General features: G+C 40.9%; 1 protein-coding gene and 1 non-coding gene across 2 annotated transcripts in view; one reads left to right on the forward strand and one right to left on the reverse strand.

The window, feature by feature from the left end:
- LOC124596404 overlaps positions 1–26928 on the reverse strand; it is a 119412-nt gene that overhangs the window by 73993 nt on the left and 18491 nt on the right. The gene's annotated exons all lie outside the window — the stretch shown is intronic.
- On the forward strand, positions 22143–22224 carry Trnal-aag. The gene has a single exon. It is a non-coding gene; the product is annotated as a tRNA-Leu (tRNA).

A 26928-nucleotide genomic window follows, 5' to 3' on the forward strand; every position in this document is an offset into this window, starting at 1 on the left:
TCAGTGATCTTCCCTGAGGTCGGCTTCTACTAGTTCTTTCATTCTCCTGTAGGCCCTTATAATTCGTGTTAGTATTTTGCAACCATGACTTATTAAACTAACTGTTTGCTAAATTCACACCTGTCAGCATCTCAATTGTTTGAAATTGTAATTATTTCATTCTTCTTGAAATCTGAGTGTATTTCTCTTGTCTCATATTTCTTCCATACAAGGTGGAATAATTTTGTCATGGTTTTTTTCTCATAGCAAATGGCCTTGCGGCAGAAGAACTTCTGTGAAGTTTGGAGGGAAGGTGACAAGGTATTGGCAGAACTGAGGCTGTGAAGACGCTTCCTGAGTCATTCTTGGGTAGCCCAGTCGGTAGAGTACTTGCCTATGAAAGGCAAAGGTCTCGATTTTGAGTCTCGGTCCAGCACACAGTTTTAATCTGCCAGAAAGTTTCATATCAGTGCATACTCCACTGCAGAGTGAAAATCTCATTCTAGCCCTTCTATACATCCACCATTCAGCCTTCCTTTCTTTGCTTAATACTGGGTTGCTATATGTTCTCTTGGCATTCATAGAGCTGCTTCTTTTTTCCAAAGCTTCACTTAATTTTTCTATAGGCAGCATTTATCTTTCCCACTAACATGCAAACTTCCACAGTTTTGTATTAATATCTTGCCATTTACACTTTCTATCGATTTCCGTTTTATCATCTGTATTCCTTTTTGCCGGCTATAGTTTTATATTTTCTTCTTTTGGGAGTCAAATTTAATATATTTTCTGTTATCTAAGGATTTCTTTCGAAGCTACCCACCCTTCTTATATTGTTCCACTTTCCCATTTTTCAGCCAATCATTGCCTAATGCTCTACTTGAAAATCTCAACAACCAGTGATTATTTTAATTTATACAGGTCCCATCTCCCTAATTTCCTACGTTTCCAGAATTTCTTCCTTTTTAATCTGCAGGTCATAACTGATAAAATAAGGTCATGGTCCACATTTGCCACTGCCGACGTTTTATGGTTTAAGATCTGGTTCCTGTTTTATCATTATGCAATATGTCTGAAACGTTGTGGTATCTCCAGGTCTCTTCCATGTATACAACCCTCTTTCATGATTTTTAAACCTTCTTCATGCATATTAAACATAATTACATTCTAAATGATTAATTTTATATATATTTAAGCATTTATTTTAGCACTGCATAATGCACAAATGTCGATGAATCTTGAACTATAGAAGCAACATTAACAGTATATGATAAATGTAGTCCTGTACCCTGTGTTAAATACACCAAACTTCCAACTATTTCTCGTTGGAGATCAGTAGTATTAAAAGTAGATGATTGACTTGCTTCCCATGAAAAAGTGCGACCATAAACCACACTATTGATTAAGATATGGCACCTATTTTTCAGCAGAAACGGAAGAAGAACAGTGAGAAAGACTTTCCATATCGCCTATTCGAGTGAGTCAAAGAATATGAGTATTAACAAACATACACACAAAATTCAAGCTTTTGCAACAAACTGTTGCCTCATCAGGAAAGAGGGAAGGAGAGGGGAAGACGAAAGGAAGTGAGTTTTAAGGGAGAGGGTAAGGAGTCATTCCAATCCCGGGAGCGGAAAGACTTACCTTAGGGGGAAAAAAGGACAGGTATACACTCGCACACACACACATATCCATCCACACATACAGACACAAGCAGACATATTTCATATATTCATAACAAGTCATCAGATTATAATATCGATGATGTCGAATCATGACCAGTATGGAACTTGCCGCACCATTCCACAACTGTTGCCTGTCTGCTTGTGTCTGTATGTGTGGATGGATATGTGCGTGTGTGCGAGTGTATACCTGTCCTTTTTTCCCCCTAAGGTAAGTCTCTCCGCTCCCGGGATTGGAATGACTCCTTACCCTCTCCCTTAAAACCCACATCCTTTCATCTTCCCCTCTCCTTCCCTCTTTCCTGATGAGGCAACAGTTTGTTGCGAAAGCTTGAATTTTGTGTGTATGTTTGTGTTTGTTTGTGTGTCTATCGACCTGCCAGCGCTTTCGTTCAGTAAGTCACCTCATCTTTGTTTTTATATATAATTTTTCCCATGTGGAATGTTTCCCTCTATTATATTAATATGAGTATTAATACATAGTAACATATATCACACAAAAACTTTTACAAATAAAAACAAAACAAACTAACGTGCTGTTATTCTCTTCTTGGCTGCTGAAGAACAAACACTGGTAGATATCCATAGGAGAATAAAGAATGTGAATGAGGCAGCATGTCTGTCAAAAAGCATAGTTGTGGAATGGTGCGCCAAGTTCCATACTGGTCATGATTCGACATCATCGATATTATAATCTGATGATTTGTTATGAAATCGAACCTGGTTATGATACCATTCATCTCAGGCTGAAGCCGAAATGTTGATGTTGTTGTGGCCTTCAGTCCTGAGACTGGTTTGATGTAGCTCTCCATGCTACTCTATCCTGTGCAAGCTGCTTCATCTCCCAGTACTGACTGCAACCTACATCCTTCTGAATCTGCTTAGTGTATTCATCTCTTGGTCTCCCTCTATGATTTTTACCCTCCACGCTGCCCTTCAATACTAAATTGGTGATCCCTTTGTTGCCTCAGAACATGTCCTACCAATTGATCCCTTCTTCCAGTCAAGTTGTGCCACAGACTTCTCTTCTCCCCAATTCTATTCAATACCTCCTCATTAGTTATGTGATCTACCCATCTAATCTTCAGCATTCTTCTGTAGCACCACATTTCAAAAGCTTCTATTCTCTTCTTGTCCAAACTATTTATCATCCATGTTTCACTTCCATACATGGCTACACTCCATACAAATACTTTCAGAAACGACTTCCTGACACTTAAATCTATACTCAATGTTAACAAATTTCTCTTCTTCAGAAACGCTTTCCTTGCCACTGTTATCTTCTCTACTTTGATGATCGGCAGTTATTTTGCTCCCCAAATAGCAAAACTCCTTTACTACTTTAAGTGTCTCATTTCCTAATCTAATTCCCTCAGCATCACCTGACTTAATTCGACTACATTCCATTATCCTCATTTTGCTTTTGTTGATGTTCATCTTATATCCTCCTTTCAAGACACTGTCCATTCTGTTCAGCTGCTCTTCCAGGTCCTTTGCTGTCTCTGACAGAATTACAATGTCATTGGCGAACCTCAAAGTTTTTATTTCTTCTCCATGGATTTTAATACCTACTCTTAATTTTTCTTTTGTTTCCTTCACTGCTTGCTCAATATACAGATTGAATAACATTGGGGAGAGGCTACAACCCTATCTCACTCCCTTCCCAACCACTGCTTCCCTTTCATGTCCCTCGACCCTTATAACTGCCATCTGGTTTCTGTACAAATTGTAAACAGCCTTTCACTCTCTGTATTTTACCCCTGCCACCTTCAGAATTTGAAAGAGAGTATTCCAGTCAACTTTGCCAAAAGCTTTCTCTAAGTCTACAAATGCTAGAAATGTAGGTTTACCTTTCCTTAATCTAGCTTCTAAGATGAGTCGTAGGGTCAGAATTGTCTCACGTGTTCTGATATTTCTACGGAATCCAAACTGATCTTCCCCGAGGTTGGCTTCTATCAGCTTTGCCATTCGTCTGTAAAGAATTCGCATTAGTATTTTGCAGCCGTGACTTATTAAACTGATAGTTCAGTAATTTTCACATCTGTCAACACCTGCTTTCTTTGGGATTGGAATTATTATTATATTCTTCTTGAAGTCTGAGGGTATTTCGCCTGTCTCATACATCTTGTTCACCAGGTGGTAGAGTTTGGTCAGGACTGGCTCTTCCAAGCCTGTCAGTAGTTCTAATGGAATGTTGTCTACTCCCGGGGCCTCAAAAGAAGTTTGACATCACCTCTGTTCCGAGAGATCCGGAGCCTGTACAGAAAACTGGAATAGAGATCAACATAAACATCATTTCTGCCCTTTTTACTGCTCACGAATACCATACATTACGTGAATACCTCCACTTTTACCAACAGACAAGATAGTGTAAGCCTCACTGGAATCCTGGCTTCCGCCGAATTGCATTGGACATCCAGTCTACCTGGTATGTGACAGTTAATGGGAAGCAGGTCTACCCATTGCATCTCCACCTGATCCACCTGGCACCATTACCATTATGTACCACATGTGGCGTGCATGACGACAATAGCCATCGACTTGTGTGCAGCGAGTCTAGTAATGTTTGGCTCCTGATCCACTAGATGCCTGCATTCATCACATGCACATCTCCTGACAGCATCATCCCACAAATGATTCTCTTCCTGGACATTAACTATTTTCTGCTTGCAAAGAGCTACTCAGTGACTTGGTTTAGCTGGCACGCAGTCAACTACCTGTTTGGTGGTGGTGCCAAATCATCCCTCAATTTCTGGCAATGAATTAACAACCGACATTGTGCAATTGACAAGAACCCAAAGTACCAACAATATTTCTCAAACTTTCTCCAGAGAGCTTTCCACAACCTCCATCCCAGTTGGATCACTTATGTAAGGAGCAACTGACATTTATCCCTCCTTCCATTTTACAGATTTGATCCCGTCAACGGTTAATCAAACACACTTCCGAGAAGACATGTATCGATGATCTACTGCTGTGCTGCCATCACGTAGGAGTTTCTTTCGCGCTGATGCTGAAGGCGATGGCCAGACTTTGCAAGGATGATCTTGTGCGACGGAGATGGATGGATTCATTCGTGATAAAATAAAAATTATAATTAAAATCTAAAAAAATAAAAAGAAACAAAACATTAAAAAGTACCTTCCTTGTATCCTCTTTCCTGGTTTTTCCTTTTTTGATAGAAGTTATTGGGGCCTTTCGTGATAGGAGCCAATGCCTGAAATGGTTGAACTTTTCTTTTGGAGCTTCTTCTTAAACATTTAGGGCAAAAATAATGGTGGCATTAGCTTTTCTCTTTCTTTTTTTTTTGTAGTTTTAAGTACTTTCACAAGTGCGGGGATTAAAAAAAAGGAAATGTATTGCGGTGTTAGATTGTAAAGTGGACGAGCCGTGATCAGTACTCCGTCGTGATATTTATTTTTATTTATTCATTTTTTTCACAACATTATGAACGGTCTGTCCAGTCCTTGAAACGTGTGTTCTCTTTCTGTAGTCTTGGTAGTTGTCATACTATGCATTGGTTATGGAATATGAATCATGTGGTAAGAAAACGTTACCGTCGCAAGTAAACGTGATAAATAGTGAGAGTAGGTGAGATACCACATAGACGTCTCACAGAAATGAAAACAACAAATAAAAGTGTGTGAACTATGTTACAACAAAATGAATTCAAGAGTTAAAACTTTGAAAATGGTACACAACTTCAAAAACGTTAAAAGCATACATCCGCGCGGTCTGAGGCGTCTTGCCACGGTCCGCGTGATTCCCCCCATTGGAGGTTCGAGTCCTCCCTCGGGTATGGTTGTCTGTGTTGTCAATAGCGTAAGTTGATTTCTTAGGATGGACAGGATGTGTGACTGCTGTGTATGGACGCAGGAGGACCTGGCCACTGTTCGCGGACAGCTGAACGTACTGATGGCCACAGTCAGCTGTCTTCAGGCTGCTGCCTCAGAGTGTAGAGGCATGTAACACCCCAAGTGTTACATGCTTCACCCAAAGTCCCTGCTGTCGAAATATCTTCATAGGTATCGGGTGTGGTTGGGCCACCCTCTCCCCAAGGGGAGTGGTGGGTTCAACGGCGTTCGCGTCGCACGAGGCGGAGCGTCAATGTGGAGGCTGGCCATGTGGCATCGCCCGCTCTGCCTGTGAAATGTGGCCACTCCTTCAGCAAGGTCCGAGCAGGCACACTGCTGGAGGGGTTTATTAGTGATTGGGAGCTCCAATGTTAGACGGGTGATGGAGCCCCTTAGGGAAATAGCGGAAAGGTCGGGGAAGAAGGCCAGTGTTCACTCTGTCTGCTTGCCGGGGGGTCTCATCCGAGATGTGGAGGAGGCCCTGCCGGCAGTGATAGAGAGCACTGCAGATTGTTGCTCATGTCTGCACCAATGACTCCTGCTGCCTGGGTTCAGAGGTCATCCTCAGTTCATACAGGTGGTTGGCGGAGTTGGTGAAGGCGGGGTGGAATCTGAGCTAACTATTTGTAATGTCATTCCCGGAACCGATAGAGGTCTTCTGGTTTGGAGCCAAGTGGAAGGCTTAAACCAGAGGCTCAGATGATTCTGAGGAGATCTGGGGTGCAAATTTCTCAACCTCCGCTATTGGGTGGAGAAATGTAGGGTCCCTCTGAATAGGTCAGGCATGCACTACACGCAGGAAGCGGCTACAAGGGTAGCGGATTACGTGTGGAGTGCACATGTGGGTTTTTTAGGTTAGAGAATTCCCTCCCTAGGCCCGACAAGACGCCTCCTGAGATGCAACAAGGTAGCAGTAGGCAAAATGCAACAGGGAATGACAATATTAATGTGGTAATAGTAAACTACAGGAGCGTCTATAGAAAGGTCCCAGAACTGCTCTCATTAATAAACGGTCACAATGCCCACATAGTACTAGGGACGGAAAGTTGGCTGAAACCAGATGTAAACAGTAATGAAATTCTAAACTTGGATTGCAATGTATACTGCAGAGACAGGCTGGACAGTGAAGGGGGAGGCATGTTTATAGTGATAAAAAGTGCAATAGTATCGAAGGAAATCGACGGAGATCCGAAATGTGAAATAATTTGGGTGAAAGTCACATTTAAAGCAGGCTCAGACATGGTAATTGGATGTCTCTATAGGCTCCCTGGCTCAGCAGCTCTTGTGGCAGAACACCTGAAGGAAAATTTGGAAAATATTTCGAGTAGATTTGCCGACCATGTTATAGTTCTGGGTGGAGATTTTAATTTACCAGATATAGACTGGGAGACTCAAATGTTTATAACGGGTGGCAGAGACAAAGAATCCAATGAAATTTTTTTAGTGCATTATCTGAAAACTATCTTGAGCAGTTACACAGAGAACCGACTCGTGGCGATAACATATTAGACCTTCTGGTGACAAACAGACCCAACCTATTTGAAGCAGTTAACGCAGAACAGGGAATCAGCGATCATAAAGCAGTTACAGCATCGGTGATTTCAGCCATAAATAGAAATATTAAAAAAGGTAGGAAGATTTTTCTGTTTAGCAAAAGTGACAAAAAGCAGATTTCAGAGTACTTGACAGCTCAACACAAAAGTTTTACTTCAAGTACAGATAGTATAGAGGATCAGTGGACAAAGTTCAAAACCATCGTACAGTATACATTAGATGAGTATGTGCCAAGCAAGATCGTAAGAGATGGAAAAGAGCCACCGTGGTACAACAATCGAGTTAGAAAACTGCTACTGAAGCAAAGGGAACTTCACAGCAAACATAAACATAGCAATAGCCTTGCATACCAGCAAAAATTACATGAAGCGAAATGTAGTGTGAGGAGGGCTATGCGAGAGGCATTCAACGAATTCGAAAGTAGAGTTGTATGTACTGACTTGACAGAAAATCCTAAGAAGTTTTGGTCTTACGTCAAAGCAGTAGGTGGATCAAAACAAAATGTCCAGACAACACTCTGTGACCAAAATGGTACTGAAACAGAGCATGACAGACTAAAGACCGAAATACTAAATGTCTTTTTACAAAGCTGTTTCACAGAGGAAGACTACACTGTAGTTCCTTCTCTAGATTGTCGCACAGGTGAGAAAATTGTAGAATTCGAAATAGATGACAGAGGGATAGAAAAACAATTAAAATCGCTGGACCTGATGGGATACCAGTTTGATTTTACACAGAATACGTGAAGGAACTTGCCCCCTTCTTGCAGTGGTGTACCATAGGCCTCTAGAAGAGCATAGCGTTCCAAAAGATTGGAAAAGGCCACAGGTCATCCCCGTTTTCAAGAAGGGATGTCGAACAGATGTGCAGAACTATAGACCTATATCTCTAACGTCAATCAGTTGTAGAATTTTGAACACGTATTATGTTAGAGTATAATGACTTTTCTGGAGACTAGAAATCTACTCTGTAGGAATCAGCATGGGTTTCGAAAAATACGATCATGTGAAACCCAGCTTGCGCTATTCGTCCATGAGACTCATCGTTTGCTACAGTTCCCCACAGTCATTTAATGAACAAAGTAAGAGCATATGGACTATCAGACCAGTTGTGTGATTGGATTGGTGAGTTCCTAGAAAACAGAATGCAGCATGTCATTCTCAATGGAGAGAAGTCTTCCGAAGTAAGAGTGATTTCAGTGTGCCGCAGGGGAGTGTCATAGGACTGTTGCTATTCACAATATATATAAATGACCTCGTGGATAACATCGGACGTGTACTGAGGATATTTGAGGATGATACTGAAGTATATCGAGAAGTTGTAACAATGGAAAATTGTAGTGAAATGCAGGAGGATCTGCAATGAATTGACGCATGGTGCAGGGAATGGCAATTGAATTTCAATGTAGACAAGTGTATGTGCTGCGAATATATAGAAAGAAAAATCCTTTATCATTTAGCTACAATATAACAGGTCAGCCACTGGAAGCAGTTAATTCCATAAATTATCTGGGAGTAGGCATTAGGAGTGATTTAAAATGGAATGACTTTATAAAATTAATTGTCGGTAAAGCAGATGCCAGACTGACATTCATGGAAGAATCCTAAGGAAATGCAGTCCGGAAGTAGGTTACGGTACACTTGTTCACCCACTGCTTGAATACTGCTCACCGGTGTGGGATCCGTACCAGATAGGGTTGATAGAAGAGATAGAGAAGATCCAACAGAGAGCAGCATGCTTCATTGAGGATCATTTAGCAATCATGAAAGCGTTACAGAGGGGATAGATAAACTCCAATGGAAGACTCTGCAAGAGAGACGCTCAGTACCTCGGTACGGGCTTTTGTTGAAGTTTAGAGAACATACCTTCACCAGGGAGTCAAGCAGTATGTTGCTTCCTCCTATCTATATCTCGAGAAGAGACCATGAGGATAAAATCAGAGAAATTAGAGCCCACACAGAGGCATACCGACAATTTTTCTTTCCACGAACAATACGAGACTGGAATAGAAGGGAGAACTGATAGAGGTACTCAAGGTACCCTCCACCACACACTGTCAGGTGGCTTGCAGAGTATGAATGTAGATGTAATTTAAGTTAGATTAAGTAATGTGTAAGCTTAGAGACCGATGACCTACGTATTTTGTTTCCATAAGATCTTACCAAAAAGTTACAAAAGCATACATTTTGACACAGCACAGAGAAATTACGGTATGTATCTTGTGAAACTGTTGCGTTCATTCGTTGCAGCTTACATTTCAAACTATAATGTTTTCATCATTTCCTTGGGAGTGATCACATTTACATTCATACGAAAGCCTAAATCAGGCAAGGAGGCATACCTCACTCACTTACCAGGTGTACAAATTAGGTGCATTGGTAACAGATTCCTATCATATGACACACATACTGTCACTAATTCCATGTATGACATGCAGACATGCTTTCCAATGGAGGATTCAGTTACTTGTTGCCTTGTCATCAAACTTTTGTGGTTCGAAATGCGCTTCCTTTTGGCTGCTAACAGAGTAGTGTGCCGAATGAACTGTCATTATAGGTCCCTTCCTTATGCCTTGCTATTGCAAAGGAACGTTACTCCACAACACAGACACAGTTCTTTTGCAGTTCAGTACACCTACTCCCCCCCCCCCCCCCCCCCCCCTCACCCGCCACCCCGCATGAACCATAGACCTTGCCGTTGGTGGGGAGGCTTGCGTGCCTCAGCGATACAGATGGCCGTACCGTAGGTGCAACCTCCACAGAGGGGTATCTGTTGAGAGGCCAGACAAACGTGTAGTTCCTGAAGAGGGGCAGCAGCCTTTTCAGTAGTTGCAGGGGCAACAGTCTGGATGATTGACTGATCTGGCCCTGTAACACTAACCAAAACGACCTTGCTGTGCTGGTACTGCGAACAGCTGAAAGCAAGGGGAAACTACGGCCGTAATTTTTCCCGAGGGCATGAAGCTTTACTGTATGGTTAAATGATGATGGCATCCTCTTGGGTAAAATATTCCGAAGCTAAAATAGTCCCCCATTTGGATTTCTGGGTGGGGACTACTCAAGAAGACGTCATTATCAGGAGAAAGAAAACTGGCGTTCTACGGATCAGAGTGTGGAATGTCAGATCCCTTAATCGGGCAGGTAGGTTAGAAAATTTAAAAAGGGAAATGGATAGGTTAAAGTTAGATATAGTGGGAATTAGTGAAGTTCAGTGGCTGGAGGAACAAGACTTTTGGCCAGGTGAATACAGGGTTATAAATACAAAATCAAATAGGGGTAATGCAGGAGTAGATTTAATAATGAATAAAAAAATAAGTGTGCGGGTAAGCTACTACAAACAGCATAGTGAATGCGTTATTGTGGCCAAGATAGAAACTAAACCCATGCCTACTGCAGTAGTACAAGTTTATATGCCAACTAGCTCCGCAGATGATGAAGAAATCGATGAAATGTATGATGAGATAAAAGAAATTATTCAGGCAGTGAAGGGAGACGAAAATTTAGTAGTCATGGGTGACTGGAACTGGAGACTAGGAAAAGGGAGAGAAGGAAACATAGTAGGTGAAAATGGATTGGGGCTAAGAAATGAAAGAGGAAGTCGTCTGGTAAAATTTTGCACAGAGCATAACTTAATCATAGCTAACACTTGGTTCAAGAATCATAAAAGAAGGTTGTATACATGGAAGAATCCTGGAGATACTAGAAGGAATCAGATAGATTATATAATGGTAAGACAGAGATTTAGGAACCAGGTTTTAAATTGTAAAACATTTCCAGGGACAGATGTGGACCCCGACCACAATCTATTGGTTATGAACTGTACATTAAAACTGAAGAAACTGCAAAAAGGTTGGAATTTAAGGAGGTGGGACCTGGATAAATTGACTAAACCAAGAGGTTGTACAGAGTTTCAGGGAGAGCATAAGAGAACAATTGACAGGAATGGGGGAAAGAAATACAATAGAAGAAGAACGGGTAGCTCTGAGGGATGAAGTAGTGAAGGCAGCAGAGGATCAAGTAGGTAAAAAGATGAGGGCTAATAGAAATCCTTGGGTAACAGAAGAAATATTGGATTTAATTGATGAAAGGTGAAAATATAAAAATGCAGTAAATGAAGCAGGCAAAAAGGAATACAAACGTCTCAAAAATGAGATCTACAGGAAGTGCAAAATGGCTAAGCAGGGATGGCTAGAGGACAAATGTAATGATTTAGAGGCTTATCTCACTAGGGGTAAGATAGATACTGCTTACAGGAAAACTGAAGAGACCTTTGGAGAAAAGAGAGCCACTTGTATGAATATCAAGAGCACATATGGAAACCCAGTTCTAAGCAAAGAAAGGAAAGCAGAAAGGTGGAAGGAGTATATAGAGGCTCTATACAAGGGCGTTGTACTTGAGGACAATATTATAGAAATGGAAGAGGATGTAGATGAAGATGAAATAGGAGATACAATACTACGTGAAGAGTTTGACAGAGCACTGAAAGACCTGAGTCGAAACAAGGCCCCGGGAGTAGACAACATTCCATTAGAACTACTGACGGCCTTGGCAGACCCAGTCCTGACAAAACTCTACCATCTGGTGAGCAAAATGTATGAGACAGGCGAAATACCCTCAGACTTCAAGAAGAATATAATAATTCCAAATCCAAAGAAAGCAGGTGTTGACAGATGTGAAAATTACTGAACTATCAGTTTAATAAGTCACAGCTGCAAAATACTAATGCGAGTTCTTTACAGATGAATGGCAAAACTGGTAGAAGCTGACCTCAGGGAAGATCACTTTGGATTCCATAGAAATGTTGGAACACGTGAGGCAATACTGACCTTACGACTTATCTTAGAAGAAAGATTAAGGAAAGGCAAACCTACATTTCTAGCATTTGTAGAGTTAGAGAAAGCTTTTGACAATGTTGACTGGAATACTCTCTTTCAAATTCTAAAGGTGGCAGGGGTAAAACACAGAGAGTGAAAGGTTATTTACAATTTGTTCAGAAACCAGATGGCAGTTATAAGAGTCGAGGGGCATGAAAGGGAAGCAGTGGTTGGGAAGGGAGTGACACAGGGTTGTAGCCCTTCCCTGATGTTATTCAATCTGTATATTGAGCAAGCAATAAAGGAAACAAAAGAAAAATTCAGAGTAGGAATTAAAATCCATGGAGAAGAAATAAAAACCTTGAGGTGTGCCAATGACATTGTAATTCTGTCAGAGACAGCAAAGGACTTAGAAGAGCAGTTGAACAGAATGGACAGTGTCTTGAAAGGAGGATATAAGATGAACATCAACAAAAGCAAAACTAGGATATTGGAATGTAGTCGAATTAAGTCGGGTGATGCTGAGGGAATTAGATTAGGAAATGAGGTACTTAAAATAGTAAAGGAGTTTTGCTATTTGGGGAGCAAAATAACTGCCGATGGTCGAAGTAGAAAAAATATAAAGTGTAGACAGGCAATGGCAAGGAAAGCGTTTCTGAAGAAGAGAAATTTGTTAACATCGAGTATAGATTTAAGTGTAAGGAAGCCATTTCTGAAAGTATTTGTATGGAGTGTAGCCATGTATGGAAGTGAAATGTGGACAATAAATAGTTTGGACAAGAAGAGAATAGAAGCTTTCTAAATGTGGTGCTACAGAAGAATGCTGAAGATCAGGTGGGTAGATCACATAACTAATGAGGAGGTATTGAATAGAATTGGGGAGAAGAGGAGTTTATGGCACAACTTGACAAGAAGAAGGGACTGATTAGTAGGACATGTTCTGAGGCATCAAAGGATAATAAATTTAGCATTGGAGGGCAGCATGGAGGGTAAAAGTCGTAGAGGGAGACCAAGAGATGAATACACTACGCAGATTCAGAACGATGTAGGTTGCAGTAAGTACTGGGAGATGAAGAAGCTTGCACAGGATAGAGTAGCATGGAGAGCTGCATCAAACCAGTTTCAGGACTGAAGACCACAACAACAACAACACCTTCTTCCTGTTTTCATGCTTGCTTCATCTGTGTTCAGTTTTTGACGGGCTGTTCACTTATGATTAAATCTGAAGCGGTACGGTGGGGAGTTTACATTTTGAGAAGAGTGCTTGCAAGATGTGAGGAATGGAGCGAGGACACAAATCTTCTCCTTGTTCCCTTCTGCCTAGCAACTGTCTAGCATCAGTTGTATTGGCCATCTGAAAAATGTAGTCCAAACAGTAACTTCATTGTTAGCGTGGCTGTGGCGTATTTCATTGTTTGACATTAACAACAACAACAATACTAATGTTTTTAGAAGAGTGTGTACTATTCTCTTGTACACTGCATCACAACCTACAGCCCATTCCAATTTACACATTCTTCCCAACTACGGACAACTGCAGCACTGACACTACTCTGCTTATGTCAAATCAGCAGCCAATGCTCATCAACAAACACCACTCTCCCGTAGCATGGGCGTCTATCCACAGCTGTTCCACCCCAATGGACTATGAGACATCATCATCATCATCATCCTCATCATGAGCCAGTTCTATCACTTGATGATGTGGCCTCTTTGAGGCGGGGTGTAACAAAGCATCCCAGTAAGATCTTCCATTTCTTCCGATCCTGAGCTCCCCGTTGCCAATTGAATCCAACTGTCTTCCTTATATCTCTGTCCCACCTGTCTGGTGGTCTTCCTCTAGGTCTTTTGTGGCAAATTGGGCTCCAGGCTAGGACTTGTTTAGACCATCTACCATCTTTTGTTCGAGCAAAATGACCAGCCCACTGCCATTTCAATGTATTCACTTTTTCCATTATGTCGCTGAACTTCGTTGTTCATCTTATTTCAACTGCTCTCTTCCTGTCTTTTTTTGTGTAATCCAACATTGATCTTTCCATTCCTCTTAGGGCTACTGTTAGCTTCCTAACAATGAACTCATTTGATGTCCATGTTTTGCAGCCATAAGTTATTATTAGCAATATAGACTGCTCAAAAATTAATTTCTTCAGCTCAACCGACATCTTAGATTTCAAAATAGAAAAGTGCCTCCCATAAGCTTGCCAGCCCAATTTAATTCATCGAAATAATTCTCGTTTCATGTTTATCAGTTGACCCAGATAGATATATGCTGTGACTCTTTGCAGATGTGTACTTCCAACTGATATACTTCCCTCAGGTGTCCATTCATTGATCATTATCTTGGTTTTATCAATGTTCATTTTTAGCCCAACTTCAGAGCCCACTAATGCAAGTTCGTTAACTAATACTTGAAGTTCTTCTATGTCATTTGCAAATAAGACAATATCATCCGCAAACCTCAAGTTGTTCAGTCTTTTCCCGAGAACTTGAATTCTCTTTTCTATGCAATTCAATTTAGGCATGGCTTTTTCTAAGACTGCTGAAAATAGTTTGGGAGATATAGAATCAACCTGCTTATACCCTTTTCAATGGGGAATTCATCGTTATCTTCAGCAACTCTAACAAGGGCTGTGGAGATTTTGCAAATGTTACACAGGATTTTTATATTGCCCTGTTCTACTCCTCGTTTTTTTTAGAACAGCTAACATAACTGTGTGACTGATCAAATCATACTCCTATCCAGAGTCTATAAAAGCCAGCCAAAGGGGTATATGGTACTCATTTGTTGTACTAATTATTTCCCGTAGCGTGAAGATATGGTCAATTGTGCTAAATCCTGATCGGAGACCGGCTTGTTCAATTGGTTACTACGAGACATATCTTCATGCAAATAAGGACAGGTATTCTGTGTGCGAGGTATTGAGGCATAAAGGGTTTTATAATTTTTCATTTTGATGTTTTTTATTTTTCAGCTATCAAAGTAACAATGTTAATACAGAGTTTGTAAATATGAGAATATAAATAAATGAGAAATGGACGAAACTATGAGGAGGAAACATTGACAGAGAACTCAATGATCACTTAGATTCAGTGTGATCCATTATGAGCAAGATGTTCCTACAACAGACTTATTATCAAAGTAATATCCATATCAGGTTTTTCCCTTATTAATTAATCTCGTTTTTGTTGGCTACTAGTTTTTCTTGGGGAAGGAAGCATGACTTGTAGGTATTATGTTTATCTCGATGATATACTTACATATTAACTGTAATTGTTCTTAATGCCACGTACACACTGCCAATGGAAACATGTTTCTGTTGGAAACTAGTTTACTGTGGTGTTTCACAATATGTTTCTGACTTTGTTTCTCGTCTGTGTCTCTGTCCACACTGGCGGCTAACATTTCTCGTAGGGTATTCGCATTATCTGCGACGCCATTTGTCATATTATTTCCAAATCATTTGCTAGCGACATGGAAATGTGCGGTGCTGTAGTATTAATACTCGAAGATACATGCATACAAAATTAAAGGCGTAGTTGTCGTAGTACTATACAAGAAATGGTGGGAGTAACTTGATAAGGAAGCTGAATATGGAAGATGACTCTGGTTTCTGTAATTGCACTCAGATGTCATCTACTGATTTTGAATTTCAGGCAAATACCATTTGTTTCAAAAAAAGACACAAATTTCAGCACAAATGATACTGAAATATGTTTGCTGTATACCTTTGTGTAGTCGTTTGGCTTAAAATCCTCCCTTTTCAAAGTAAGGGTCCTTCATACCAGATGGTTATAATTAAAGTGCATCTCCTCACGGGATCCAGTGTGGGCTGTAATTATCGCATGGCAGCAAAACTTGGTATATACGCTGCTGCGTTAATGTGGACCAGATTTACACTAAAAAATTAGTCCCTATTTCGGGCATCAGACCCACATCTGGCACTGTACACTTTTTGTACGATGGTACGACATCCATCCTGTCATTTGAAAAGCCATAACGTGAATGAGCAGTGTGGCTACCGAGAAGAGAGACCATACTCTGCTAGTGAAAGTGTTTATGCGAACGGTAGCAAGTACGGTGCTGCACTGAGACAGATCGCCGAGTGAAAGGTCTGACAAGAGGTCTGATGTCATTAAATGGTTCAAAGAAGATGATAATGAATTTCGAAAACACTGTGGGATGGCGCAAATGTCTTTAAGCACTAAGGGACTTAACATCCGAGGTCATCAGTCCCCTAGACTCAGAACTACTTAAACCTAACTAACCTAAGGGCATCACACACATCCATGCTCGAGGCAGGATTCGAACCTGCGATGGTAACAGCAAGTGCAGTTCTGGACTAAAGCGCCTACAACCACTCGGCCACAGCGGTCGGCAAAACACAAGGGGAGCTTGGTGTGGCATCTGGAAGAGGAAGATGTCCTATACTGGTGGACTTTATAGAGAGGTTGCTGTTGCTTTAACTCATCATGCAGCAAGTGACCCGCATAGTGCTAGTGCTTATGCAGTCTACGGGAATTATCCATTTCATGGTCAACAGTATGGCAAGTTTTGTGGTCTATATTACACTGGTACCCACTCAAAATCCAGATGGTGCAACAACTGAAACCTTATGATCTGCAGCAACATTCTGAATTTGCTCCGCAGTTTCCAGCATGGATGAAAGTTGATGACATGTGGATGGGCAATATTCTACGGAGTGACGAGGCACATTTTACAGCAGAGGCACAGTGAATACAGAGAACTGTCACGTATAGAGTACTGTTAAACCGTGAGTTGTGCATGAAGAGACACTCCACTCACCTTATGTGACTGTGTGATGTGGATTCACAGCCACATTTATTCTCGGTCCATCTTCTTTGAACTGAATACGCCCAGAGGATCTGTCAGGCGTACCGTGACGTCTGCACATTCTCGAGACCTTCATCACATTGTCGAGAGCTTCTTGCACAACATGTGATTCCTGCTTTGGAAGAGCGCAACTGTGTGGAAACCACTGTTTTCATGCAAGATCATATGACGCACCACTGGGGTTGGCTGCAGTCAATCTGATTTGCCACCGACATGCACTGAGTATCCCTGCTCATTGTACAACTACAGTCCAGATGCATGTAAAGCAATTGCGTGCAAGGAAAAGGAAGGAAAGGGATGGCCCTAACATTTGGACCATAGCTGTGTGGCCAGATTAAACATTAACAATTACTAAATAGTGATGACAACTATCAGTTACTGTAATTAAATAAGGGTTACAAATCATGTACATTTATTGGTTCCTAATTCAATGATTGCTCAGAGCAAACGAGGATCAGATACTCATTACTGGAGTATAAGTGTATATGTCCACTTGAACGTGTGATAACGTGGATTTTCAGAATGAAAGTACCAGAAAAATTCTGACAGAATAGACGGAATGGACAAGGAATCGTATCACCTGACTCCTAGTAGCGAAATTGAAGGGACTAAGGAAAAACAGAATCCCAAAGAGTAAAATAATCGCCGAGAGGTCATCAGATAGCGACTGATTACTTAATCTGAAACCACATACCTATTTTCCTGTACGAATTTGTATGCCCTTTAGCTGTGAAACTTATATCAAATGTTGGAGACGAGGTACGGTGAGGCCCTAGGTGGAGGTGAACGCTGGCATGGTGCAATTCATTTGCTGGAGAATCAACCACTCCTCTCCATGTCCGTTCCTCCCCCTAATACTGGCGGCGGAGATGTCTGCTTTCTCCCTCATGCTATGATGAAAAGACCTCTGTATGACTCCTGTTCCTTCACGATGTGAGCCCACCAAAACTGTCGTTTTGGCCAGTCTGTGATCATGCATTTTATTTCTCCAATCCAAAAACTTCCAACAATTTTGTTCTGGAAGGTTCTGTATCACTCTTTGGAAGACTGGGGACATGTAACTATCCCGACGATTTGATCCAAAAACTTACCAGTGCAGCTCAATGGTAAATCGTAGCTGCCAAAGATTGCGAGCTCCAACCAATCAAAGGGCGTCACACCAAAACTTTCTGCAACTTTGCCTTCTCAGTGTTTACGCCAGCACACCATTGACACAGGCAAAAGGCCCGCCTATGGAGGTGCCCTGTGGCTACTTCACAAAAGTGTGATGTTATCGTACGGGACACACCATTTGCATAGGTGGGTCACTTCTTTCAGAGAAACTTCCAAATTCATATTCGCCACTATGGCGAGGTATGGACTGAACTCAGCACAACCAATTTCGCCCTCGAGTGTTGCCAGTCTTGTAAAAGACGCGTGCCACCCTTTGCCGCAGTGAATGCGACGGCGCGCTGCTGCTCACTGAGGCCCAGGCAGTCTGCTCCTCTGGTCACTCGCCTCGCTCGCTGAGGGCAGACCGTGGCAAGTAGAAACTGCACAGGCCATGCTTTCACTGTCCGCCAACTGTCAGAAAATAAATTCAACATACATTTTAGACTTATAAGAAATTAAAGTATATCCTCTACTATCAGGACGCATTCCCACCACTCTTTGTACATACCGGATGATCAAAATGTCAGTATAAATTTGAAAACTTAATAAACCACGGAATAATGTAGATAGAGAGGTAAAAATTGACACACATGCTTGGAATGACATGGGGTTTCATTAGAACAAAAAAAACAAAGTTCACAAAATGTCCAACAGATGCACGTCGTTTGGTGATGATTGTGTGCTCAGCCGCCACTTTCGTCAAGCTTGGTCTCCCAGGTCCCCAGACCTCAGTCCGTGCGATTATTGGCTTTGGGGTTACCTTAAGTCGCAAGTGTTTTGTGATCGACCAACATCTCTAGGGATGCTGAAAGACAACATCCAACGCCAATGCCTCACCATAACTCCGGACATGCTTTAAAGTTCTGTTCACAACATTATTCCTCGACTACAGCTATTGTTGAGGAATGATGGTGGACATATTGAGCATTTCCTGTAAAGAACATCATCTTTGCTTTGTCTTACTTTGTTATGCTAATTATTGCTATTCTGATCAGATGAAGCGCCATCTGTCGGACAGTTGTTGAACTGTTGTGTTTTTTTGGTTCTAATAAAACTCTATGTCATTCCAAGCATGTGTGCAAATTTGTACCTCTCTATCTACATTATTCCGTGATTTATTCAGTTTTCAAATTTATACTGACTTTTTGATCACCCGGTACATCGGAATTTTTCGATTAATTAGACTTATTATATTGAGGAATTAAGTGGGCCGACAGAAAAAAAATGAAACACAAAGCTGGCTGCAGCCTGATGCGTTTCAATGGGGCAGCAACTCACGTCGCTCCTCCAGTGAAAGTTTGCTTAACGCAACCTTCCACAAATGTGTTATTCTTAGAGATTGTCCACATGCATGGCCTGCAAGATGGTCTTATCTGAATACATTTGACTTTTAGCTCTGTGAATATCTAAAAGAATATATTTATCAGGGACATGCTTGGTTTCTACCTGACCTGGAGGCCAGTTACAGGAACGTGTTGCACGGATTACATCGGAAATGCTGCAATCAATAATTGTTGATCACATTTTACAGATGCACCATCTTGTTGACATCTCTCGTGCTGATACAGAACAAAGTTTTTAAGTGGCGGTTAATAATAAAATCACCATTATTCCTTTCTCATTTGTTTGATAATTTATGCCCATGTCCCGTTCCTACTCCATTACGTATGAAAACATTTTTACACCTCTTTCTTGTATTCACAGCGCCAGTTTTGCACCTTGTAGCCAAACCAGGAATTAATTTTTTTCCATCGTAAGAGTCCATTAGAAAATCCACCAAGTTTCACTGACGTACTATAATATTACGACCCCCGCTGAACTTTCGTGATTAGCTGCACTTTAATTAAAGCTACCTGGTACTTCATCAGAGGAAAAACTGTAACAAGTTTTGAGATTGTATAGTAGTAGCAAAAATAAGTTATGAAACAAACAGAAAACAGAAAAACAAAGATCTTGCATTTAGTATCTCCTAAATTTCGGCACATATTTTTGAGACATACATGTATAATAACCCTTATAATACAAGTACTCTTAAGTAGAAATCCATTCGCATCCGCTTGGTAACGATACCACTCATGTGCTTCAGCCTGTAAATTCACTGACTTAATCACGAGAAATGTGTTCACAAATTATTTGTATTTTTAAAAATTCTTTATCTATGGAACAATATATTTCTTCTTTTCACATTTTTTTCGGTGCAACCAACTACTGCACAAGATTTCAACACTGCAATAAACCACAGTTTAATTAGAATACTAAAATTAAGATAAAGTTAATGTTGTTGTTGTTGTGGTCTTCAGTCCTGAGACTGGTTTGATGCAGCTCTCCACGCTACTCTATCCTGTGCAAGCTACTTCATCTCCCAGTACGTACTGCAGCCTACATCCCTCTGAATATGCTTAGTGTATTCATCTCTTGGTCTTCCTCTATGGTTTTTACCCTCCACGCTGCCCTCCAATACTAAATTGGTGATCCCTTGATGCCTCAGAACATGTCCTACCAACCGATCCCTTCTTCTAGTCAAGTTCTGCCACAAACTTCTCTTCTCCCCAATCCTATTCAGCACCTCCTCATTAGTTATGTGATCTACCCATCTAATCTTCAGCATTCTTTTGCAGCACCACATTTTGAAAGCTTCTATTCTCTTCTTGTCCATACTAGTTATCGTCAATGTTTCACTTCCATACATGGCTACACTCCATACAAATACCTTCAGAAACGACTTCCTGACACTTAAATCTATACTCGACGTTAACAAATTTCTCTTCTTCAGAAACACTTTCCTTGCCATTGCCAGTCTACATTTTATATCCTCTCTACTTCGACCATCATCAGTTATTTTGCTCCCCAAATATCAAAACTCCTTTACTACTTTAAGTGTCTCATTTCCTAATCTAATTCCCTCAGCATCAACCGACTTAATTCGACTACATTCCATTATCCTCGTTTTGCTTTTGTTGATGTTCATCTTATATCCTCCTTTCAAGACACTGTCCATTCTGTTCAACTGTTCTTCCAAGTCCTTTGCTGTCTCTGAAAGAATAACGATGTCATCGGCGAACTCAAAGTTTTTATTTCTTCTCCGTGGATTTTAATACCTACGCCGAATTTTTCTTTTGTTTCCTTGACTGCTTGCTCAATATACCGATTGAACAACATCGGGGAGAGGCTACAACCCTGTGTCACTCCCTTCCCAAACTCTCCACGCAGTATCATAGCTCCTATTTCATCTTCATCCTCTTACATTTCGATAATATTGTCCTCAAGTACATCGCCCTTGTATAGAACCTCTATATACTCCTTCCACCTTTCTGCTTTCCCTTCTTTGCTTAGAACTGCGTTTCCATCTGAGCTCTTGATATTGATACAAGTCGTTCTCTTTTCTCCAAAGGTCTCTTTAATTTTCCTGTAGGCAGTATCTATCTTACCCCTAGTGAGATAAGCCTCTGCATCCTTACATTTGTCCTCTAGCCATGTCTGCTTAGCCATTTTGCACTTCCTGTCAATCTCATTTTCCAGACGTTTGTATTTCTTTTTGCCTGCTTCATTTACTGCATTTTTATATTTTCTCCTTTCATCAATTAAATTCAATATATCTTCTGTCACCCAAGGATTTCTACTAGCCCTCGTCTTTTTACCTACTTGATCCTCTGCTGCCTTCACTACTTCATCTCTCAAAGCTACCCATTCTTCTTCTACTGCATTTCTTTCCCCCATACATGTAAGTACGTGACAGAGGGACAAAAAGGAGCAGTCGTGTTCGTCGGTACCATGGCCATAACATGTGTGAAATTACTGGATTAGTTGGTGTTTCGCGGCGGACTGCAACAACGTGTATCTTAGCAGTGGTGTAACATACGCAGAAGCGGCCACGAAACAGGACATCAGAATAGTGTTCGGAAAAAGATCCTGACAGAGGAGCCGGAGAGCAGTTTCACGGCTCTTGAAACGAAATCGCTTCCAAAGCCGACAGGAACTGCTGCAGGCAACCTGATAGCCCACGAGTGGGTCACCTCGCAAGAGGCCATTGTTCACACAGCCACACAACGACGCCAGCAGCAAACTTTATTAGGCTGGAAGGCTATGTGACTGTTTTTAACACTCCCTCAATTTATTACACCTGCACTGGCCTGCAAAATCATCCGTAGAAAATCTGTGGGATATTTGCAACAGCAGATAAAACGCCGACATCAGCACCCCACAATTTGGTACAACTATGAGATAAGTGTATCAACTTGGCTACTAATAGTCAGCCTAGTGGTAGCGTGGCCGAGCGGTCTAAGGCGCTGGTTTAAGGCACCAGTCTCTTCGGAGGCGTGGGTTCGAATCCCACCGCTGCCAATTGTTTTTAACTTACAAAACCTAGCAGGCTGTACAGTTCATAAATCGTTGAGTGAATGTTGGTATCTATAAATCACTTCAGAGAAAGTTTAGGAAATGTTGATTGAGGACATGTATATTATGAGCCATACGCTGATGATAAAAGCAACATATTTCTTGATCAATTTATATCTGTTTTTGAACACTGTTGTCCAAAAAGCTACTAAATATAACAGCAAACAGTTTTCAAAGAAACCCTGTGCAGGTATTTAAGCGTCATCAGAAAGAAAAAGAAAACTGTATGAGATAGCAAGAATTACTAAAGACTCAGAAATAATTTCACACTACAAAAATTATCGTAAATACTGAGAAAGGTTGTCAAAAAATCAAAAATATGTACGTCGCAGTTCCGTTTCAGCCACGCTCGCGAGTGGCCGCTGTTAACTGTTGCGCTGCACTTCAGCGTTTACATCGCTGTACTTGTGCTCAGCCGAGTGACGTCCGTCCGTTAATCTCCGTGTTCGTTCCTGTTCCTTGTGATCTGATCGCTCTTTCTGGTCTTGCTACTGCTACTTGGAATTTCGGTTGTTTAACCGAAATTGCTTCGATGGATTAACCATGGCTACAAACCTCCGGAAGAATACTCTGGTATTTGCTTTTGACGAGGAATCCCGTCCTGTTCAGCCGACATCCTTGGAAATAGATGACTGGATTACACAGGTAATTGGTCTAAATTCTGAAACCGTTCATACCTGGCAACTGGATCAGGAAAAATACTGTGTTTTTGTCAAGTTAATCAGTGCTTCGACTGTTGATAAAGTGTTACGAAAGTGGGGCTATGAAGTAGATTTTGTGCATAGAAATGGTTATAAAAGTGAGGTTTCCATCTATAGACTGGACATTCATTACAAAACCGTTCGTGTCTTGAATCTTCCCATTGAAATTGAAAATGATAAGATTAAGGAAGCTCTTTCAAACTACGGAGACGTTAAATCAATTGCAAATGAAAGATGGTCGCCTCGCTTTAAACTGCAGTGTTTTAACGGGGTCCGCTGTGTAGAGATGGACGTTAAGACGAATATTCCGTCTCACATAACTGTTTGTGGGTATAAGGCACAAATTGTTTATACAGGTCAGGAAGCTACATGTCATACATGTAACGAAACCGGCCACTTCAGACAGGAATGTCCGCGGCGAACTGTTGTTCTTAAAAGTCATTTGATACAGCGTCAGAAGCTTACCTTAAATGATCTGTTACCAAAGAATAGCCCGGAAAAACTGGTTGAGGATGTTAACGCAGCGGGCCAAGCTGATGTCTCCCTTCACGATAACAGTCAATTTCCCCCGTTAACAACAAAAGGAAACCCTGTTGCCACTACTCGTGAAACTGAAACGCAACCGAAAAAACGACCACTGGAGATAACTGATAGTTGTTCAGAGGACGAGCTGTCTTGTCCCACTCCCTCACTTCGCAAGCAAATACAGTGCGATGAGGAGGCAGAGGAACCTGAAGGCAAAATGCGAATGGAAACTAATGAACAGAAAGATAATACACATACGGTACCAGAAAATGAAGGGGGTGTAAGCAGCATTAATTTCCAAGAAACAACAGGTGCCGTAGCCGATTGCAAAGATCAGAATCTATCTGTTAATAAACAAATTCAGGGAGAGGTTTCAAAACTACAGTCTCCACTTGTTTCCCTCGATCAGAAAGTGAGTGAAATTAATAAAGAACGAGGAAGTGGTGGCCAAACTGAAATCACGATCAACACCTCAGGGCAGGCGCCGGCAACCGAAATTGCGAAAGCGTCTGCTGCTGCTCCAGATAAGCCGCGAAGTAAAATACCGACACAACCAAATGAGAATGTAGCTCGTAACCAAGGGAAGGGAAAATCCGGTAGGGGCGACCCAAGCCCAAAGAATGTTCAGTCCGAAACGGTCGTACACGAATCACTGAAAGAAAAATCAGAAAGTTTACCAGGAAATCAGTCTGCTTGCGTTACAAGAGAAAACATGAGAAGCAGAAAAAAACGGGACAGTAACTAATAAACTGATTGAAGTGTTATTCCATGTTCAGCCTTCCGAGAAAACTGTTACAGCTTAACTGAACCCTGAACCACATGAAACTATATTAGTTCATCAAAACAACTACATAGTGACAGCACAATGACGCAATCTTATTCTGTCACCACTATAAACATAAATAAAATCACGACCGGTTTGAAATTATCGGCCCTTAACGAATTATTGTACGAATCCGCGACTGATATTGCCCTGTTACAAGAAGTTCTAATTTCGGATTTGGTAATTCCCGGTTTTGTCAGTTACATAAATGTGTCTTCCGAAACAAGTGTTGGAACAGCTATTTTGGTGAGGGAAGGGATTACAGTAAGCGAGGTGGAACGACTGGAATCCGGAAGGGGAATAGGACTAAATATATATGATGTGACTATCATCAACTTGTACGCCCCTTCAGGAAGTTCTCATCGAGCTGACAAGGCACGTTTCTTCAAAGATGACCTGATATACTTGTTAAGGAAATCGCCAAGACAGTTATTACTTGGAGGTGATTTTAATTGTGTTTTAAATCGAAAAGATCAGTTACCTAATTTTAATTTCTCAAGTGAACTAAAACAACTAGTTACTGGTTTAGAATTAAAGGATATATGGGAAATCAAATACCCCTCCAGTGTTGAGTTCATTTATGTCACGGCAACATCACGTAGCAGGATTGATAGACTATATATTTCTAAAAATCTTGAAACTTCCGTGACAAAAGTAGAAACCATTCCTACGTACTTTTCAGACCATTCAAGTGTCTTAGCTTGCATAAATCTATCAAGACAGCCGGTTCGCCGATTCAAGAATCAGTGGAATTTGAACACTTCCTTGTTAGTAAGTCATGATTTAGAAGATCTGATTAAAGAAACATGGGCAATATGCCTGCGAGCCCGTAGTAGATATGCCACTGCTATTGACTGGTGGGTTAAAATGGCAAAGCCAAAGTTGAGGAAAGTTCTTATTCAATACAGTGCCCAGAGCACAAGGGAAATGAAATGCGCTATAGAGTATTACTATTCCGTTTTGAGAGATCTGTATGATCAAGTCTCAGCAGGTTCCTCACTTCGGATAGCAGACATCAAAAAAGTCAAAGCCAAGTTACTTAATATCAAGAGAAGTCAAATGGAAGGGTTGAAAATATAATCGAAGGCAAATTCGTTGTCAGAAGATGAAACTACTTCCCTATACCATTTAGTGAAGCATACGAAAAACGGGAGAAGGACTTTTATTGATGAAATTCGAACGAAACACGGTACGATTCTCAGAACCCAGCAGGATATCATGGACGAGATTTATCGCTATTATTGCGAGCTATATTCTGTACATCAAAGTAGTGATGCTTCCTTGGAAGAATTCCTTGACATCCTAGCCCCACAGCTAACAGAAGAATTTTCTCGAGGTTGTCAGTGAAAAAGACGTGTATGAGACTCTAAGCGCCTCACCACCAAAAAAATCCCCAGGACCGCATGGTCTGCCAGCAGAGTTTTACATCCGTTACTGGCCAATAGTAGGTGCAAAAATCACGGACATTGTAAATGAGGATATTCAGGGTAAAATGATTCCGGCTGAGTTTAAGGAGAGTAAAATTGTTCTGGTGCCAAAAAATAATGGAAACAAAGATTTAAATAATTTTCGTCCAATTTCACTGCTGAATTCTGATTATAAATTAATAGCTAGAATAATAAGCAAGAGAATTTCATGGCTTACAGATAAAATTATTAGTCAATATCAGAACTGTGCGCAAGGCAGAACCGTTTTTCAAAATCTAGCGGAATTGAGGGATATCATTGCAGTAACTTCTGTAACAAACATAAACTGTGCTTTATTGTTTTTAGATTTTTATAAAGCGTTCGATGTAGTAAATCATGAATATCTTCTACAGACATTAAAGAAAATAGGTTTCAACGATAGGGTCATACAGTTGATTAAGAACATAGCAACTGGAATAAATGCTAAAATAGCGATGAATTGTCAACAATCGAGGCCGATACAAATACAACGAGGTGTTCCTCAAGGAAGTCCTCTGTCCATGTCGCTCTTCGCCATTTCGCTGGAACCTTTCCTCCGACATGTCCATGCTAGATTAAAAGGTTTAACATCATCAGGAAATAAAACAGTTATAAGAGCCTATGCTGACGATATAGGGGTCATTATAAAGAATAATGACGAGGTAACCACGCTAGCAACAGTGACTGATTCGTAGTGTAGAGCATCTGGAGCCAATGCAAACGAAAAAAAAGTAAGATGTTAAATCTCAGAGGTTTTGATAATATCAACGTCGAGTGGGCAAAATTAGTCCGACAACATAAAACACTTGGGATCACCCTGACAGCATTCCCTATGAAAATGACGGCTTTAAATTGGAAAGTTACAGCAGATAAAGTGCAAGGAGCCATTGTAGAGAATTTAACTCGATATATGAACCAAGTTCAAAGAACACAGTATATCAACTTATGCATCCTTGCTAAGGCTTATTATACTGCCCAGCTGTTTCCAATACCGAGAATGATAGTGAGGAGAATAACGTCCAAAATCACCAACTTTTTGTGGAGAGGTGAAGTGTTCAGAGTACCTGCTAAAGTAGCCACTTTAGATCCTAAAAATGGTGGACTACAATTAACTGATATAACGGATAAAGCCTCTGCTCTTTTTATTAAAAGGCAC

Source organism: Schistocerca americana, chromosome 1, assembly GCF_021461395.2.
Source record: "Schistocerca americana isolate TAMUIC-IGC-003095 chromosome 1, iqSchAmer2.1, whole genome shotgun sequence".
Classification (NCBI taxonomy): domain Eukaryota; kingdom Metazoa; phylum Arthropoda; class Insecta; order Orthoptera; family Acrididae; genus Schistocerca; species Schistocerca americana.